The sequence below is a fragment of the Macrobrachium nipponense genome, chromosome 11, assembly GCF_015104395.2.
Source record: "Macrobrachium nipponense isolate FS-2020 chromosome 11, ASM1510439v2, whole genome shotgun sequence".
NCBI lineage: Eukaryota > Metazoa > Arthropoda > Malacostraca > Decapoda > Palaemonidae > Macrobrachium > Macrobrachium nipponense.
Window position 1 is genome coordinate 68,236,197 of NC_061087.1, and position 5,000 is coordinate 68,241,196.

A 5,000-nucleotide genomic window follows, 5' to 3' on the forward strand; every position below is an offset into this window, starting at 1 on the left:
AACTGCTATAAAAATTTGTACCTAAGCCAGTAAAGGTTTGTTTTCTAAAAATAGAAGTACAGAAGCCCTGCTCGTTACGGGACACAAGTATATATAAAAATGCAAGTTTATTGTTTTCTTCGTAATCGATCGTGAACTTAATGTTGGGATGGGCTAAATTGGCGTATTCAAGAAACTGATCGGCTTGCTCTTTAGTTCTAAAAAGTGAGAAGGTGTCGTCTACGTATCGTTTGTAAAATAACGGCAGAAAAGAGAGGGGACAGTTGTCTAGCAACTGTTCCTCTAGATGGCACATAAAGATGTTAGAAAAAACTGGGCCAAGAGGACTGCCCATGGCCTTACCTTCAACCTGAGTGTAAACTGTATTATTAAAAAATAAAGGCAGTGTCCTGCACTGCCAGTTGCAACATTTTCTTAAAATTATCATAATTAAAACCGTGAAATAAAATATCTCGTTGGGTAAAAATTTTGTCTAAGATTATTTGTATTGTCTCTTCCACAGGGACATTGGTAAAAAGAGACTCCACATCCAAGCTTACCATAAATAAATCAGAATCTTGCATAAGAACGTTGTCCCTAAATTGAATTTTTGTTTTTGACTGAATAATTATTCATAGAAAATCCATTCAACAAGGGCACCAAAAACTTAGCCATCTTATAATTAGGGGTTTCGTAGGAAGCAAGAATTGGTCTAATAGGGACACCGTCCTTATGCACTTTGGGTAAACCATACATTGTTCCATAAGAACCACCAGTACTCATCAAATTCTGGTAAGTGTCGTTGTCAATTATCTTATTGTCAAATAAACTTTTTAGAAACCTATTGATACGATCTTCTAATCGAAAAATAGTGGCAAAATCCGGTACACCAATCCTTTTAAATTTTGACGTGTCATTTAAAATACTCAACACTTTATTAACATAATCATCGCGGTTAAGAAGACCACACCTCTACCCTTGTCTGGTTTTGAAATAATGATATTATCTAGTTTACTAAGATTTCTGAGAATATCCAAGTCTTGCTTTTTGAAAAAAGGAGTCCAACAAGTGGTTAGATTGTTAAAGGTTTTATGGGCCAAAGTATGTAATTGTGAACGAAACTCTTCGGTATTTAGTGGCAATTGCAAAGAAGTTAACCTGGAGAAGGCAGATTCCAACGCCCCAAAGAATTGACAATAGGATGGTTTAAAACATGGAAGGCAGAACTCAAGTCCGAAAGATAATAAAAATTCTTCTCTCTTTGTGAGTTGATGGTCGGAAAAGTTAAAAATTACGGTATTGCTATTGTTATGAAATTTAGGAATGGTAATACCTAAGTTAAACAATTTTATCTGATGTACGTCTTGAACTCTCGAGACAAAATGAGAGATGCTCTTATTGAATAAATATTTAAAAATGATACGATCTAAAATGGAAAGATTATTTAAAACATTAGCATTTATAGTAGAATACTGAAGAGACAACTTGCTAATCAATTTGGCTTTAAGATTAATTTCCATACTTAAAAGTCTGTTAGTGGCATCAATATAAAAAGGTGTGTTATACAAAGAGGACTTATACAATTTGAATTTAACAAAGTTGGGTACAATGTGGTTTCATCTTTGTTAAATTCAAATTGTATTTCTCCAAAATTATTTTTTAGAAAATTGCTACCCATCCAAGCTTTTTTTTAAACAATTGTATAATTTTCTTAATCGTAAGTTTGTTCCTGTTTTTAATATTCCTACTGTACCCAAATTGGCATTTTACTATAGTATTCCTTTTATTCATGATAAGTCCTTTTATGTTCAGTTAAATGACCTTATTCACCGACACCTTCCGGCAGTTAACAGTAGAGTTATACCAAAGTACCCGTTAACCATTGCTTCGCTTTTTAAACATAAAGACAGACTAACTCCTTGATGACTTTCCGATGTCGTTTATTTATATACTTGCCCCAAATGTAAGGTGGGGAAATATGTGGGGGCTTCTCGTCGCCTACTAAAAATTAGAATTGATTGTCATCGGGGAGTTAGTTTACAGAACAGGCAATAAATTAATTAACTAATCCTGAATTTTCTAATATACGCGATCATGCCAAAAAATGTAAACAAGATATTGAATATAAACATTTTAAAATTCTCTCCAGAGCCACCTCACCTCATCAATTAGCATAGCCGAATCGTTATATATTGAGAAGCTTGTTTTCCTCCTTTAAACAATCAAACTACCTCCACAACACTGTACCTGTCTTGAGTGTGCCCCTGTCTCTGTTTTTTATGTCATTAGGTCCTTGGTTCCCGTCCTGAAAGGTAGCGGTCTATTTCTTTCATTCTGTCTGTTGCATTTTAGTTTTTTTTTTTTTTTTTAATTTTTTAATTTTTTTTTTAAGAGTAAATATTTTTAAACTGTAAATTTCTTAATTCTTAAGTCTTTTATATATTATAATTACGTTTTTTTTCAGCTTGAAAATGAGGCTGTGTCCTCGAAACGTCAGCTTGTTTAATAAATGGACAATTACTGGTACATGACGTCTCCTTCAGCTCCTTGTTGTATTTATATATATATATATATATAATCTATATATATATATATATATATATATATATATATATATTCTATATATATAAAATCATAGAACCACCAAAGAAAATAAATTTGCATAAAAAGAAGATGAAAATGTCGAGAGAGAAAGGACATAAACTGTATATTATCACTGAAAGACGAGTCTACAAAGTTAAGATGAAACTGTAACAAAAAGCAGAAATTCATTTCATAAATTTTCATTGCTTTACCTATGGAATTATGTAATAAGGAATTTAGTTGGAGGAGATCAACAGAAGAATAAGATAAAATGAGCATTGAATCTCAGTACAATCTTACAAAATAGCAGCTCTGTGACTCACCTGTTCGGACAGAGAAAAACTCATTCAAAGGAAAAAACTTAACGAGGTAGGAAATTTGAGAGATCCGGTTACGAAAAGAAGGATGATCGAAAAGGACATGACATAGTTGATGAAAAGCCTCGAGGAAATACGGAAAAATTGGATACACAAATATCATGAAAGGAGAAGATTAAAGAGGAGGAAAATACGCGAGTAAGGCGGATAAAGATTCACATAAATATGCATGAACACACACACAGACACGCACAAACACACACACACACACACACACACACACACACACACACATATATATATATATATATATATATATATATATATATATATATATATATATATATATACACGTATAAATACTTTTAGGGCGCATTTTTTCTCTTATACAATCTTCGTTAAATCAGTTGCTTTATTGGCATTAGTAAGGTATCTTCACATCGAAGAAGTTTTTTTCCTTTTCTCGTTTCTCAATTTCTAGTGAAAAATACTCTGGCTTCCCTCATTCAGTTATTGAATTTTGTCGCTACAGCTGTTTCGCCTTATGGCATCATCAAGCGACTACTAACTTAAAATCAGCCTATTTATTTCATCGTGTGGTTGGCAAGTATGACCCTGAGGTATTGGTACTGGCTGGTCTAGCGATCAACAGCTTAAGCATTAAGGGTGTTATTTCGGATACAAAGAACAAAGAATATGTACAGTAATACCCTGAACTTATGCGATTCGAGTTGCACGAATTCTCAATTGCGCGAACTTTTCATTGGTACCTAACTAATTATCATACCAAAGTTCTTCACAATAGCGCGAGCATGTGCGAATCCCCTAGAAACATGCAAAACCCTGCAAGTGTTTATGTTTAATTTATTATGTAAATTTTTAAATTTTAAAGCATTTCTGTATAAAATCTTTATTGAAAATGTATTATTTTTGTACTTGCATAAATACGATGCAAAAGGTAATTACAGCACCTACAGTTAATGAATATACGTACTTTTACAAGATGCAATACCCATTCACAAAGTTACTGCACTTTTCAAAGATATCACTCCAGAAACTTTGATTAATACCTGAAGTACGTACTAGTATACTAATATAAGTTTTCATCCTTTTAAGTGTAAAATTAGTTTGGAGATTCTTTGTATGCTATTTATATTTTTGAAAATATATACGCAATTCACAGTGTTTGTCACTATATAAGACCGACATGATCAACTAGCAAAGCATATCAGAGACATAGCAGAGTTGTCATTCTTTGAAAATTACTATTTTAACCTCGGAGAAAAGTACTGGCACAATCTGAATGCACAATATTACGCAATTACAGCACATACAGTTCATGTACTTTCAGAAGATGTAATCCCATCCACACTTTTTAAAGATGAGACCCCTCCAGAGCTTCACCTCACATGACGTACGCATTTCTCTCTCTCTCTCTCTCTCTCACACACACACAATTAGTCCTCGCACTAGTACATGATTGTTTCAAATTACGTATGTACACTTCATTGAATTGTGTACCCACCTTCGTTATAAGAGACTTATGAAATTTACTAGTGACCAAACAAAACATTTTTTAAGGGTAATTTATTAAACCAACTTTAAATCAAATAACAATAACTTTAATTTAATTTAAAAGTTAGCTTAATACTCAGGGAGGATGATTAGGGTCATATTTAGTGTTCAAACTCTAGAAATAAGCATTTATTAGCATTTTTAGGGACCGTGCCAAACGTACGCGAAACTTCCCCTTACACAGGAGGGTCTGGAACCTAACCTTGCATAAGTTCGGGGTATGACAATAAAAGTGAAAATTTAAACATATGGTTAAATGAATATTCAAAAAATAATACCCTGTGCTGGTGTTTCCTTAAATATATGTGAAAAAATTATATTTATACATATTGGCTTTAAATACAGAATTACAAAAATACATAAGAAATAAAAAAAAATTAATATAGTTACAAAATTTAATAAATAGAAGAAGGAAGTCTGTGTATTTTTCACCAGATATTGACGAATGAGAATCTGAAAAAAAATTCGTCAGTATGAACATACCTGTAAGAAACTTATTGATGGAACTAAATTATTGCTTTTAACGAATATTGTATAAGAGAAAAA